Here is a 15,747-nt window from a genome sequence, read left to right as displayed (position 1 = left end):
TGTCAAAAAGAATTCAGACCTGTCCCTTTTAACAGGAAGATGAAGTTAGCTTTGCTGAAATTGCCACCTCCAACTCACCAGGATTCCATGGTGTCATAAAACAGGACATGAATTGTACTGTGACAGATACCCATTCAAAGTGACTAAAAAGAGTTAGCATCAAAAAGGTGAAGGGAGTAAGAAGCTGGGCTGGGGGTATCAGGGCAACTTAATGAAGCAGGAGACTTTGTCAAATATGAACATAATTGTATGAGAGACCCATTTTTCTTTCACTTAAGTCTTTAAAACTGGATTAACACATCTTAATTGTTTTATTCATAATATTTGTCCTTAAAGAGAAATCTTTAAACAAGACCCAGATTAGAAAAAATTCCCTATTGTATATATTGTCCAGAAATGAAAACTCTGAAACCTTGGAAGCATTTTGAAGTACTGGCTTTAAAGTAAATTTTTGAAAAAAGAAAGAAAAAAAGGGATTAGTTATAAGCTATAACACAGCTGTAAGTGACAGAAAGGGTAGAAACATATAAACAGAAGTCGTTTTCCGTTGCCCAGTGGCTCAAATGCTTTTTTCAACTTCACAAAACTCTATTTCTAACATACTTTTTCTATTTATTTTGTAGACCAAGCAGAAATGAAATGGACACCCAGCCTATGTAAACAGGGGCTTTATATGTAGTCACTAGACAGCCAGTTAGACAACTACTGTTTACCAAGAGTGCAAAGGCAAGGGAAACCATGACTGAACCTCATTCCTTCCAACATTTATTAGTGTCAAGTGAGGAACTAAATGTATTTACCAACAAATTAATAAGGGTCATAATAGACTGCTATCCTAGCTTGAGGCACTCAGGAACAGAAAGTCTGGACTCTTTTTCACACTATAATCTGCCAGGAGTTTCAACAGCTTTTTTCAGAGGGGAATGGGCAAATTTGGATTTTGCTAAATCTAGAAGGTGATTTGGTCACATGTTCTGGTCTAACTCCAGGTTTCACAGTATTTCCTGTCAAGGTCTATTATGCCTGTTGTCTTCAATGAAACAGAGAAGTACCAAGGTGACAAGGAAGGCAAGAGATTAACAGGGCTTGCCTTCCACTTCCTCAGCAGAGGTTGTCAGTGAGTGGGAATACATTAGACAATTTACAGCCTCTTCACAATCCTCCACTATAACTCCTGTCCTTCTAGTGAACCCAGTTTTGATAATCATTTGTTCCTAGGTTAAAACATTGTTATGGGTAGGTTTAGAAAGTTTTCTGAGGTTGAACAAAGTAGGATATTTGTATGTGTAACTATATGATATATTTTGTTGTTGTTCAGTCATGTAGTCACGCCCAACTCTCCTTGACCCCCTGAATCATCACATGGCAGGCACTTCCATCCTCCACTATCTCTTGAAGTCTGTCCAAGTTCATTGTCATTGTTTCCATCACACTATCTATCCATCTTATCCTCTGCCATTCCCTTTTCTTTTTGCCTTCACTCTTTCCCAACATCACAGTCATTTCCAAGGAATCCTGTCTTCCCAATATATGGCCAAAGAATTTAAGTTTTAGCTTCAGTACTTGACTTTACAAAGAATAGTCTGAATTAATTTCTTACAGTACTGACTGATTTGATCTCCTTGCTGTCCAAGGGACGCTCAAAAGTGTTCTCCAGCACCACATTTGAAAACATTCATTCTGAAGTGCTCACCTTTCCTTATAATCCAACTTTCACAGTCACACATTACTACTGGAAGCACCACAGCTTTGACTATACAGACCTTTGTCAGCAAGGTGATGCCTCTACGTTTTCGTATGCTGTCCAGATTAATCATAGCTTTCCTTACAAGGAGCAAGGTACTTGTTTGTTTGTTTTTAATTTCATGGCTGTGGCTACCAACTATAGTTGACAATGCTTCCATTTCTTCTCCCTCTGTTTGCTAGGAAGTGATTTTTTTTAGTTGCCAAGATCTTAGTGGTTGTGTGTGTGTGTGTGTGTGTGTGTGTATGTTACACTTCAAGCCAGTTTTTATACTTTACTCTTTCACTCTCATTAAAAGGCTTCCTAATTTTTCTTCACTTTCTACCAGCACAGTACTATATGCATATCTGAGAGTGTTGATATTTTTCTGAGCAATCTTAATTCCAACTTTTGATTCATCCAGCCTGGCATTTTGTATATGTACTCTGCATACAAGTTAAGTAAGGTAACCATACATAGCCTTATCATGCTCCTTTTCTAATCTTAAACCCATCAGTTGTTCCATGTTTAGTTCCATGGTTAGTTCCATGTCTGTCCCTTCTTGACCCTCATACAAGTTATTCAGGAAACTAGTAAGAGTATTTGGTACTTCTGTCTCTTTAACGACTTCTCACATTTTGATCATGATCCTCACAGTCAAAGGTTTTAATGTAGTCGTGAAGCAGAAGTAGATTTTTTTTTTGAGAACTCCTTTGCTTTCTCCAGAATCAAGCAAATATTGGCAATTTGGTCTCTAGTCCCTCTACCTCTTTGAAAATCAGCCTGCTCACTGCATATTTCTTGGTTCACATATTGTTGAAGCCTAGCTTGCAGAATGTTACTTTTGAGTTTTCCAAGTTTGCTGGCATATTGAGTACGATGCTTTAGCAGCATCTAGGATTTTAAATAGCTCAACTGGAGTTCTATCACTTCTCATTTTACATGTACACATATGTGTGCATATGGAGGAAGCAATAGATACTTGTTCAACATGGATCTAGACAACTTCTCTCTTCTATTCCCCATTACAAATCACATACAGGTTATCTAAATGCTAGCTATTAGTAATAACAATTAATTAAATGAGATATAAATAAAATATTATCAATGATAATATAATTTAAGTTTTGGATGACCTCCATCCTTTTGAATATTTATTTTGGTACCTTTCCCTCTACTTTTTAAAATATTTTGTCTCCCTCCTCCATACGAGTCTGTAAGCTGCTTCACATTCTGTTTTCATTAGGTCTGTCCCTAAGAACCACTATGTGTCATCACGTCTTGCTACTAAGTCAGTTGGGGGCTAAAACACAAATATCAACATGCCTAACAGGGCATTACTTTTTATGTTAAATGAGTCAATAGAACATGAAGTCTAAGGAATGGAATCTCTGGTTTTAGTTGCTGGACCTTTCAGATGCCTGTTACTCCAGGTGCTAAGAAGCCCTTTTCATTTCCTCTTTGATACAGAGATAAGAGATAAAGTTGCTTAAATGCCTGGATAAATGAGTTGTTTCCATTCAATAATTTAACAAGCATTTATTAAATAATTACTATGTGCCAGGTAAAACATTACAGATAAAGAGACAAAAAACAAAACGGTCCTTGTCCTCAAAGGACTTATGTTTTTGCTAGTGAATTCACCCCTCTAAAGATATCATTCAAAGACTAAAATCCATATGGGTTGGCATTCTCTGAGCACACATCAACAGGTTGAGGTGGCTTCTCAAGGACGTAGAGAATCAGAAAGAATTAAGTCTGAGTTTTGAAAACAACAATACATTCAAAGATAACTGAGAAAGTGGTTGAGGTAAGCAAATAAAATCAAGAGTTGACTTACAAGATACAGTGCCTCAGGTCTTGAGGCTCTACCCTAAAGCCATTCCATGTGTGATGCCTATTAAAAAGGCCCTAGGTCTTGCATGCATGTATGGGCTTCAAAAGTGTGTTGGCGATTTCTAGTCAGCTCAATGGCTGTGGTAACATGATCCATTCTAGCATCCTGCTATAGGCTGACATTTTCCACATGTAAATCCTGCACTTTGTAATGTAAGAGCAATTACTTTTATGAACAAAATCTTTCCAATCCACCATTTCAAATCCTTGTCTTGCCATGTCATAGTCAAAACATCTGTCCATTAAAGCCAATGCAAAATTGTATTAAATCTAGCATGTTTGGTTTGTGACATCTGCTTCTGTCTGCCAGTAGAAGAGCTATTCAGAACTCAATAAGGTCATTTTGCAGGGCTTTCATGAAGAGATTTTTGCAGCAAAATTCATGGGAATTATCAAGTTTGTCTGCAGTTTCGATTAGCATTTCAGGTTCAAATAAACTTCAGAGTTCAACAACTCAAACAACAACAATTGTGCCAAGAAGAAAAATGTTGCAGAATACCTTTTCATAACGTATTTTTTTGTCTTGAACAGCAAACTTTCCTAAACATCCTAGAGCACATGACATAAAATTTTGTATTTCAGAAATATTTTATTTAAGCCCCATTGTTCAATCTTCTCTTTCTGTTTTTTTTTTAAATAATCTCAAAAGACCAGGTAAGTTATTTCACTATTCATTCTTTTCTTTGTATTGTATTTATTTATTTCTTTTGTGTTTTATGTTCTTTTGGTGGTTTGCAAGTTGAATATTCTGTTCACATCTGGATTTTGAAGGATGCAAGAATGCCTCAAATGCCTTTCTTCTACTGAGCTTCTGTTTTTTTTCTTTGAGTATTAGATTTGCATGGTATGTCATTTTAGATTGCATCTTGAGCTACTTAACTTTCAAGGGAAAAAAATTCCATTCCCTTCTGTGGCTTCTAGTGGGTGCAAAATAATCTTGTGCTATTCAAATTCCTTTAATTTTGTATTTTAATTTCTTTTTCCTGGACATTTGCAGAATTTGTTATTTGTCATTGGAATTATTCGCTACGCCCTTTCTTGGTATTGGAAACAAGTATTTTTAAATTTTTTTCCTTTTCTGGAAGCTATATTTAGATTCTTTTGGTCATTGCTTTGTTTTTCTGTGTTCAAAAGTTCTGGAAAGTTTTCTTATATTATTTCATTTTACTATGAATTTAGATTTTTTTGACTTGTTATATTTTTCTAGAAGATAAATGATCCTTAAGTGACTTACATACAGAGACAAATTTTGCTTTCCTAGAGAACATTTTTATTTAAGCATTTCTGCCTTTTGCTTTTGTTATTCCATGTTCTCCTTTGCTTCAGCATATTTGTCTCCCACATCCATTGGTCTCTTTCACTTCTCAAGATTTTTCTGCTAGTTATTTCTGCTGTGCTGGTCATAATTTCTGACATTTATTCTCTTTATATGTTGCCCAAAGTGCTCTAAAAATTATCTGTACCCTTTGACCCAGCAATAACACTACTAGATCTGTATCAAAAAACAGAGGAAAAAGAAAAGGACATGTGTATATAAAATATTTATAACAGCTCTTTTAGTGGTTGTAAAAACAAAAAAAAAAAGGGGGAAATTGAGGAGATGCCCAACAAGTTGTGGTATATGATTGTGATAGAATGTTATTGTGCTGTAATAAATAACAAGCTGGATAGTTTTAAAAAAATCCTTGAAAGACTTATATGAACTGATGCAAAGTGAAGTGGGAAGAACCATGAGAACATTGTACACAGTAACAGCACTATTGTAAAGATGATCAGCTGTAAAAGACATCTACTATGATCAAGATGGTTCCAAAAGACGCATGATGAAAAATGTTATCCATTTTTAGAATGGCAACTGTTGAACACCGGGTATAGATCGAAGTAAAAGTTTTTCATTTTTTTCTTGTTTTTCTTATGAACATTTTAGTAATTTCATTTGCATAATTTCTAATTTCTTTCTAGAACAGCTGTACCAGTCCTCAGTTCCACCTACCAAAAATGCATTAATGTGTTAAAGTTTGGATATCAGGAAAATGTTGAAGTTAAATTATTGTAAGAGTGTCAAAATTGGCAATAACAAAAAGACTGCCATTTATTAGTTATAGTCTGAGAATTTATAGGGAAAACATGGATGAAAAAATATGGGATAAGATGTCATGGAGATTCTATGACCTATATTTGTAAAACATAGTGTACCCACCCTGATGAAATTACAGTTCCACCAAACTACAAAATTTCAAATTAAGAATTATTTATGTTAACTGAGAGTCCCTCTGTAAAAAGTCCTATTCAGAGAGTAAGTGCTATTTTCTTTTTTTTTTTTAATATACTGAATATGGAAATATTTTTGGCATTATTTCAAGTGTATAACTGATACCATATTGCCTGCCTTCTTAAGGTGTAGGGAGTGAGGGAAAGAATTTGGGGCTCAATTTTTTTTAAATACTAAAAAATAAATAAATAATAAATTTATTTAAAAAAAAAAACAAACGAATGTGTTCCCTTGAATTTTTTTTATTTCTTTTTTAAACCATTATGGAACATCTTGTTCCATGTCCTCTAGGAATTCTAACATTTCCTTTGTCAAGCTAATATTTATTTACAGAAGTTTGTCATCTTTTTGATGTTTTAGTATTCATCTAATCTTCAATTTTAAGTATCTTCTCTGATTTATCTGCTTTTACTCGAGGTTTTAATTTGAAGTTTTTACGTCCTGACATCTTTGGTGATTTTATCCAATTTGTTTTCTATTCTTTTTTCACTTTCTGGCTTCTTCGCCTTTGATGGCAGATATATATCCTGGAATAGACTTCAAAGCTACCTCAGCTTCCTTAATCTCATTTCTAAGTTATTTCTGTGGGATCTAGAATTAGTTCCTTTTCCATAAGACTTAGTACATCCATACATTCTGCAATCCTCCCCAGATTTTGTCCCTGTCTCTAATTTCTACCTTCTCTGGTTAGGCTTAATCAGCTTCTCCTGCCTTTGCAAAGTGGTGGAAGGTTGGAGGATTTGAGGGTTGGAAGTGGTTTGAAGAGAGGATTCTCTACCCCTGAGTTTTCATAACCTAAAGACTTTCATAACCTATAGAAGAAAATCAAATCCTCCTCCAGGTCTCTCCTTCCTCTTCTGGTTGGTCAGTAGTTAATGTTTGCTGTTTGTTGCAGTGGAGTAAGGGATAGAAGGACATGTGGTATAATTACATACTTTCTCCAATAGTAGAGAAATCCCTGAGTAGCTTCTAAGGACAAGTCTATGGATTGATTTCTGCATCCTGTTAGAGTGTGGAATCTGATAAGGACTGGGTGCTGAATGAACTCATTAAGGATTAGAAACCTCTAGTATTAATTCAAAAGGATATTATAGAGAGAAGCTTTTTTGTTTCTTGTCTTATGGGTTCAGATAGAATTTCTCTACAGATATATAATTCCTCTTTTGGGAGATTTTTGAGAGCTAGTAAGGATTAGAGAAAATGCCTAGTCTGCCCTCTTATTAGTCATATGCGTGCAAGGGATATAATCAATGAAATTCATGATGGAAAAAAGGTGAACTCATGTGATGAGCAGCATCATAGATAGCACATAGGTAGCCCAGGTGCTGCCCAGGTACCCATGAAATGTAAAAAAAGAGAAGCAAAACAAAAATAAAAAATAAAAAAAAATACTAGTGGAAGACCTCCAGCATGGTGAAGGTTTCCTGTGTGGAGCATCAATCAGAGGCTGTGGATGCAAATCAGACCAATTGACACTACCTAACTGGGTCTTCATCTGCATTGATAAAGAGGATATCAAAATCCATGAGCTCCCAGATCCTTTCATTCTAATTCTAAAGTATATTTTTATAGTGCTAACACAGTTTTTGTCTGCTTTATTAAATGAAAAGTGGATTTGTTGTTGCTTTACATTATAGTACCTTAGTGAGTTTAAATAACATTTATTTCCTCTTTATATTATAAATGGAAAACCTGGGCCAAAGAGATTTTTAAAACTCATCAAAAAGATAATAGTGAACCTAGGAAGATATCCTATATCATGTCTGACTCCAACTTCAGTTCCTGACTTTCTTCATATTATTGTGTCTGAGTTTTTGCCTATTTGATGAAAATTATTTGATATATTTTCTAAGACATTGTCTACCAGGCAATATTAGTTCTCGGTCTGAAGGTTAATTGTAATGTGTGTGTGTATATACTCTCCCACACACATATATACATATATGTATATACACACAAATTTATACATATATATATATACAAATATTTAAATAAATATATAAAATAATATATTAAAACATGAATATATAATATGTAAAAATATGTATATATAAAATAATATATAATAATACATGTGGGGGTGAATACCCACTTTTATGTATATAGTTTTGGAGAAGGATTCTTGAAGTGTGAGTAGGGTAGGATTCATGTGCATTAAAGAAATAAAATTAACACATATATTCATAAACTAGCCTTGTATATATAGTTTTCTCAAAGCCCATGGCCTGGGATAGATATAGAGTCGGAGAGAGAGAGAGAGAGAGAGGGATGGGAACCAGATCTGTGAATTCAGAGGTATAGAGAACTTCTGGGTGAGGCAGGTTGTGTTTTCCTAATTTTATTTATTTATTTATTTATTCATTTATTCAGCCATTTATTTATTATTTGTTTGTTTGTTTGTTTGTTTATTTATTTGCATTTCCAGATCATATAAAAATTTTTTAAAATTTATTTATTTAACTTTTAACATTCATTTTCACAAAATTTTGGGTTCCAAATTTTCTCCCCATTTGTCCCCTCCCCCCACCCCAAAACACCAAACATTCTAATTGCCCCTATCACCAATCTGCCCTCTCTTCTATCATCCCTCTCTGCCCTTGTCCCCTTCTTCTCTTTTGTCCTGTAGGGCCAAATAACTTTCTATACCCATTTACCTGTATTTCTTATTTCCTAGTAGCAAGAACAGTACTCGATAGTTGTTCCTAAAACTTTGAGTTCCAAATTCTCTTCATCCCTCCCTCCCCACCCCTTCCCTTTTGGAAGGCAAGCAATTCAATATAGGCCATATCTGTGTAGTTTTGCAAATGACTTCCATAATAGTCGTGTTGTATAAGACTAACTATATTTCCCTCCATCCTATCCTGCCCTCCATTGCTTCTATTCTCTCTTTTGATCCTGTCCCTCCCCATGAGTGTTGACCTCAAATTGCTCCCTCCTCCCAATGCCCTCCCTTCCATCATCCCCCCCCCACCCTGCTTATCCCCTTATACCCCACTTTCCTGTATTGTAAGATAGGTTTTCATGCCAAAATGAGTGTGCATTTTATTCCTTCCTTTAGTGGAATGTGATGAGAGTAAACTTCATGTTTTTCTCTCACCTCCCCTCTTTTTCCCTCCACTAAAAAGTCTTTTGCTTGCCTCTTTTATGAGAGATAATTTACCCCATTCCATTTCTCCCTTTTTCCTCCCAATATATTTCTCTCTCACTGCTTGATTTCATTTTTTTTAAGATATGATCCCATCCTCTTCAATTCACTCTGTGCACTTTGTCTCTATGTGTGTGTGCATGTGCATGTGTGTGTGTGTGTGTGTGTGTGTGTGTGTGTGTAATCCCACCCACTACCCAGATACTGAAAAGGTTCAAGAGTTACAAATATTGTCTTTCCATGTAGGAATGTAAACAGTTCAACTTTAGTAAGTCCCTTATGACTTCTCTTTGCTGTTTACCTTTTCATGCTTCTCTTCATTCTTATGTTTGAAAGTCAAATTTTCTTTTCAGCTCTGGTCTTTTCATCAAGAATGCTTGAAAGTCCTCTATTTCATTGAAAGACCAATTTTTCCCCTGAAGTATTATACTCAGTTTTGCTGGGTAGGTGATTCTTGGTTTTAGTCCTAGTTCCTTTGACTTCTGGAATATCCTATTCCACTCCCTTCGACCCCTTAATGTAGAAGCTGCTAGATCTTGTGTTATCCTGATTGTATTTCCACAGTACTTGAATTGTTTCTTTCTAGTTGCTTGCAATATTTTCTCCTTGACCAGGGAATTCTGGAATTTGGCCACAATGTTCTTAGGAGTTTCTCTTTTTGGATCTCTTTCAGGAGGGGATCTGTGGATTCTTTCAATATTTATTTTGCCCTCTGGTTCTAGAATCTCAGGGCAGTTTTCCTTGATAATTTCATGAAAGATGATGTCTAGGCTCTTTTTTTTTTTTTTTTTTGATCATGGCTTTCAGATAGACCCATAATTTTTAAATTGTCTCTCCTGGATCTATTTTCCAGGTCAGTTGTTTTTCCAAGGAGATATTTCACATTATCTTCCATTTTCTCATTCTTTTGGTTTTGTTTTGTGATTTCTTGGTTTCTCACAAAGTCCTTAGCCTCCATCTGTTCCATTCTAATTTTGAAAGAACTATTTTCTTCAGTGAGCTTTTGAACCTCCTTTTCCATTTGGCTAATTCTGCTTTTGAAAGCATTCTTTTCCTCATTGGCTTTTTGGACCTCTTTTGCCAATTGAGTTAGCCTGTTTTTCAAGGTGTTATTTTCTTCAGCATTTTTTGGGTCTCCTTTAGCAAGCTGTTGACCTGCTTTTCATACTTTACTTGCATCTCTCTCATTTCTCTTCCCAGCTTTTCCTCCACCTCTCTAACTTGATTTTCAAAATCCTTTTTGAGCTCTTCCATGGCCTGAGCCCATTCGGTGGGCTGGGATACAGAAGCCTTGATTTCTGTGTCTTTCCCTGATGGTAAGCATTGTTCTTCCTCATCTGAAAGGAAGGGAGGAAATACCTGTTCACCAAGAAAGTAACCTTCTATAGTCTTATTTTTTTTCCCTTTTCTGGGCATTTTCCCAGCCAGTGACTTTACTTCTTAATGTCCTCTTCACACCCACTTTGCCTCCAGATCCACCCAGCCAGTGCTTGGAGTCTGAGATTCAAACGCTGCTTCCCAGCCTCAGGGCTTTTGGCAGGGTGGGGCTGCTATTCAGTGTGAGATTAAGTTCAGGTGCTCAGGTGGGGGCAGGGCCACCACACGGGGCTCAATTCCCTTACAGGGTTTATGCATAGACCTTCAACAATGATTCTGGGCTCCTGCCTGCTTGGGGAGTCCCTGTCTGTTGCTGCCCCTGCCACTGCCTCCCAAGGGGGCCCGAGCCATGGGGACACCCCACTCCCCTGTTGGCCACCCAAAAAGACTCTCTCACGGACCCTTGTCACCTGTGGGTGAAGGGTTCTGCACTGCTTCTGGAGATTCCGTCCCTGAAGCCAGCTCGATCTGCTCCTCTTGGTGCCACGCAGCCAAGGCAGGATTGGGCTGGGCTCTGGGTCTGGGACACAACAGACCTTTCATCAGTTTTTCAAGGCTCTCTGAAACAGAAATCTCCTCCGTTCTGTTGTTCTGTGGCTTCTACTGCTCCAGAATTTGTTGGGAGTTCTCTTTTACAGATATTTTATTGGCTGTGGGTTCGGAGCTAGCATATGTGTGTCTTTCTACTCCACCATCTTGACTCCTCCCATATAAAAATTCTTGACAGAATGATGGGCTCGTGTTTTTCTTTCATTCTCGAAGAGGACCAGAGAGAAGATGGAATAACTTGCAATTGACTTTGATTTGAATGAAGGAGGGCTGTGTAAGGTTACCAGTCTCACTTTATCCTCCAGAGCCATCTAGGGTCCAGTGGCCAGATATCTATCAAGATGACTGGAGATCACCCAGGATGCAATGGGAGACCCTAGCCTTTTTAAACTAAGGTCTTTTCAGGTTCTCACTTTGAGTGAGGCAACATCCATTCAGTGAATAGGCATCTTTAAGAAGTGAGTCAACAGATGGCTCCTTTAATAAAAAAAATAAATTTAACCATGAGTGGAAGACCCTCAGGAATACTGGCTAAAAGAGAAACAGTTACTATTTATATTCTCTCTGAGCCAGGAGGGCTTGTAATGTTAATTAAGTTAGAGAGAGCTAAAGATCTTCTCCACACATTAATGGGCCTGCCCATTAAGGGAAGCTTGATTAGGGGAGGCTTGTTTTGTAGGAAGGCCCACATCTTTTGTTAATTTCTAATGAGGCAATGGTTCTCAAGGGTCATGATGCCCTCTGACACTGAAAAGTGTATATATACTCTGAGTTGAGGTTTCATTTTGGGGGCTTACTCATTGGAAGTGTTTATTTGGCCAGAGGAGACTCTGAGTAGCTCTTTAGGTGCCCCCCTGGCTTTAAAAACCCAGATGCTGGTGCTTTTTTTCTCTGGTAAATATGTATCTATGTAATGGTCAGATAGTTGGATCTGTCTATTGATCTGTGATGCATGTATTGCTTATGGTCAGGCAATTGGAAGCCCATCTGTTGGTCTTTATTTCTCTGTTTATATTATCCCTGAAGTTGAGGATGCTGACTTTTTCCCCTGAATCAAGTGAATGATGTATGTGCTTGATTAAAGTAATTGTTGGTCCCTCAAAAGTTGCTTTCCTTCTAGAGAAGTAGATCTAAGAACCTGTACAGTAGGTCTTCTGTGTATGCTGGGGTCATTGCTGTTACAAAGCCTAAAAAATAACCATTAAATGATGCTTGGACAGAGAACTACTGTTATCCAATCTATGCATTCCAAAATGAATTGGGTTTAAGGTTTAGTCTTCAAGAAAGAAAACTAGCCAGTAAACCCCAAGATAGGGGTGAGGCAGCTCTCTCTACCAATACAGATTGAAATCTTCTCTGAAATTTAATTTTATAGAGCTGCCTAGAGCACTAAGGGGCAGTTAGGTGGTGCAGTGGATAGAGTGTCAGACCTGGAGTCAGAAAAATTGTTCCTCCTGAATTCAGATGCAGCCTCAAATAATTACTAACCTTGGAACCTTAAGCAAGTCACTTAAGCCCATTTGCCTTTTTTTCTTTAACTATTAAATGAGTTGTAGAAAAAAATGGTAATTCTCCAGTATCTTTGCCAAGAAAACCCAAGGGGGGTCACAAAGAGTCAGACATGATCCAACAACAACAAAGTCAAGGGCACTGAGAGGTTGGGACCTTGCCTAGAGTCATATAATCAAGATATGTCAATGGAAGGACTTGAACCCAAGTCTTCCTGGCTAGCCTAATGAACCACTCTGAGTCTATAAAAAGGTTTTCATTGTATTCATTTCTTCCATTTCTATAGAAGTCGAGAAAATTGAAGATATATCAGAAACTAGAAACCATCAGAGACTAGAAACCAGAGACCACATGACTCTGGGGGACATTTTTAAACTGGTGTAGCCCCTCCCCCTCAATGGAATGAGTATCCATCCCCTGCTAGGACCCAGAGGAGTCAACCTCTGCTTAAAGTCACCAGTAACCATGTCCATACTTGTTGGGACTGGAAGCTCAAATCCGTGTGGACAGTCTCGGGCAGGTAAAAGTGGGACTTCTAAATCTTAGAGTCTTACGAGGCCCTCCATGAACAGCGGGGGTTCGAGAAGGTCAGACCGAGCTAGCTCGGCTAGCTCGGGTATTTCCGCCTCTCCCCCGGAGATACCTGATGGGTGGAGTCTCCCTGCCCTCGAGGTCGTCCCGGATTGGAGCACACCTAGTTACCTAACAGCATGGTATTGAGATGCAAACTGTGTGGCTGAAGATTAAGTAGGATTGAGGAAGCCAGAAAGCTCTTAGCACGTGTGGAGCCAAAGAGAAAAGTAGGGCTCCGCTTCTTTTCTTTCCTCTCTCCCCTCCCCCTCTCTCCCCGCTTGTACTTCTACTTCCATTCCCTTAAGCTTAGCCTTCTTAGGAAATCTCCCCCTCTTCGTCCTAAGAAAGAAGACCCCCTGCACTTGTAACCGAAACCCTGTAATAAAGCTCAACCCCTGTTTGACTCTGGAACGTCCTTTCTCTCATACGTGCATCCGGCGTGGCCAACCGAAGACCTGGACAGGTAAGAAAGACTCGGGTAGCCCAATACAGGCCTCTAGGCTTGGCAGTTGGCGTCCCAACAGGGATTGGGAGCGTAGATAATCCTGGGTGCTTTTGGGGTACACCCGGAAGGGGCTGTGAAAGAAGCGAGTCCCGAATCCTAGATTCGGAAGGAGAGAAAGGGGAGAGAAGCTTCCCAAACCCCTGGGAAAAGGGCAGGGATGAGGAATCAATTGCCAGTAATAAAGCCAGAGGAACAGGAGGTCTGGGCTGAGACACTTCACAGGGAATGCAGGAAGGCGGGGGTCACAATAGAGTTAAACGACCTCCGAGAATTTTGTAAGGAAGGGCCGGAGAGGCCAGGGCGGGATTGGAATAAGAGTGGAAGCGGAGAGAGGGGAGGGGAGGACCTTGGCGAGCAGAACCCTGGCGAGCAGAAAGTTAAGGAGTGTAGAGAAAAAAATAGACCCGGAGCTCCATCTAGCGGATGGAAAAGGCGAGGCAGGGGAGAATACGCCGTGCCTTCCCTCCGCGCCTCCTTATAACCTGCTCCATTGGTCAGACAGTTCAGGGCCACAGTCCAGTTTGGAAAAAGGAATAAGAAAGGCTATAGAGAATGGAGAAGATGTAGGGACATTTCCTGTGTTAGAAATAGCGGACCCCAGTGTCCCCGGTGGGGTTCGGAGGAGCCACATACCTATAGAATGGAAGAGAGTGGCGACTCTTAAAGAGGCTTGTACCAAGCATGGTCCTAATTCACCCTTTGTTATAGCCATGCTTGAAACTCTCAGCGGTCAGTTCGTTCTGACTCCTAATGACTGGAAGAGCTTAGCTAGAGCCTGCCTTACCCCTGGGCAGAATGTGATTTGGGTATCAGAATTTTCTCAGAGGGTAAAGAGCACTACCGGTGGGCTAGGGGCTTAGGCCCCCAAGGCTTATCAGCAATTTACAGGAACAGGGCAGTTTGAGGCTACAGGAAATCAATTACAGTACTCAGCCTCCGATTATGTTTTGATTGCCGGAATGGCTATTAGCCGCCTCGGGATGAAGCTATCAAATTTTTAGTAAGGGCCATTGCTCTTGTACTGGAGTCCCCACCCTTGAATTGGAAGTCAGACACCCCGATTTGGGTGGCACAATGGCCTCTGACTCCAGAAAAACTCCAGGCATTACAACTATTGGTTAAGGAGCAATTAGCACCCTGGAATGCTCCTGTGTTTGTTAAAAAGAAAAAATCTGGGAAAGTCAGGTTCCTTACAGATGTTAATGAAGCATTTGTAAGCACCTGGCAGCAGCTATACCTAAGTAAAGAGTCACTATGCATTCTTATCATCTTTACCTTAAAGGCGATCCTCGCTAAACAAAGAAGGGGAAAAGGTCGCCTAATACAATCAAAGCTAAGATCAAGAGGCCTAATACAATCAGAGCTTGATACAGCTGTCTCAAGGAGCGCACATACTACTCCAGCTATGAGACATTTTAAGATACTAATAGGGGGTCGAGGGTATGTTTGTGTCTCCACAGGAAAAGGTGATGCGTGGATTCCCATTAGAAGGATCTGTAGGTGGGAACCGAGGTCGGAGACGACGGAGACGCAGGAGGCGGAGACCCCGGAGAGCCCAGAGACCCCGGAGAAGGATCATACACCACCTGAGCCTGCTGCTGACAGCTTTAACCTTGCTGCCCAGAGAGGAAGCAGCCCTCATCACAACCGCAGACACTGCTGCTGACAGCTTCCCATCTAGGCATCCTTTTTTCGCCAGCTGAATGAGGACTTTGATATCACAAACCCAGGACACTTGGGTGGGGAGGAGGTGACCAATTTTCCACCTGTATAGATTCCATTTGCAAGATTAAGGGAGTGGTGACGTGTAAGGCGCCTACACCAGCTGCTTCTCTTAAAATATGCTTTGGGATTTTAGTTGATTGCACTTCCCCTGTTGTAACTCAGCCATTTAGTTTCATCTTTGTTTTATTTGATGCCTCCCTTTGTCAGTTGTGCTAGCTGCAGATTTCTGTGTGAATGAAGTCTTGTTGTAAGGTACTCATATGCTAAAGGCCTTCCTTAATCCACTCAGCCTCCAGCCACTGTTTGCTCTAGAGCCAGGTGCGCTCCGCGCATAACAAAGAAGGGGATATGTTGGGACTGGAAGCTCAAATCCGTGTGGACAGTCTCGGGCAGGTAAAAGTGGGACTTCTAAATCTTAGAGTCTTACGAGGCCCTCCATGAACAGCGGGGGTTCGAGAAGGTCAGACCGAGCT

At 39.4% G+C, this 15,747-nt stretch overlaps 1 long non-coding RNA gene across 2 annotated transcripts in view; it reads right to left on the bottom strand.

The window, feature by feature from the left end:
• LOC140520921 (uncharacterized) overlaps positions 1-15,747 on the bottom strand; it is a 150,875-nt gene that overhangs the window by 4,326 nt on the left and 130,802 nt on the right. Inside the window, exon 4 of one of the 2 annotated variants that reach the window (XR_011972708.1) lies at positions 8,897-11,439. The exons of the other annotated variant lie outside the window; for it this stretch is intronic. This is a non-coding gene — a long non-coding RNA (uncharacterized lncRNA). Of the gene's footprint in view, positions 1-8,896; positions 11,440-15,747 lie in introns of those variants that run through there. 2 annotated transcript variants of the gene reach the window in all.

This window comes from Notamacropus eugenii, chromosome 1, assembly GCF_028372415.1.
Source record: "Notamacropus eugenii isolate mMacEug1 chromosome 1, mMacEug1.pri_v2, whole genome shotgun sequence".
Taxonomy (NCBI): Eukaryota; Metazoa; Chordata; class Mammalia; order Diprotodontia; family Macropodidae; genus Notamacropus; species Notamacropus eugenii.
This window is presented reverse-complemented; position numbering and strand designations above follow the sequence as displayed.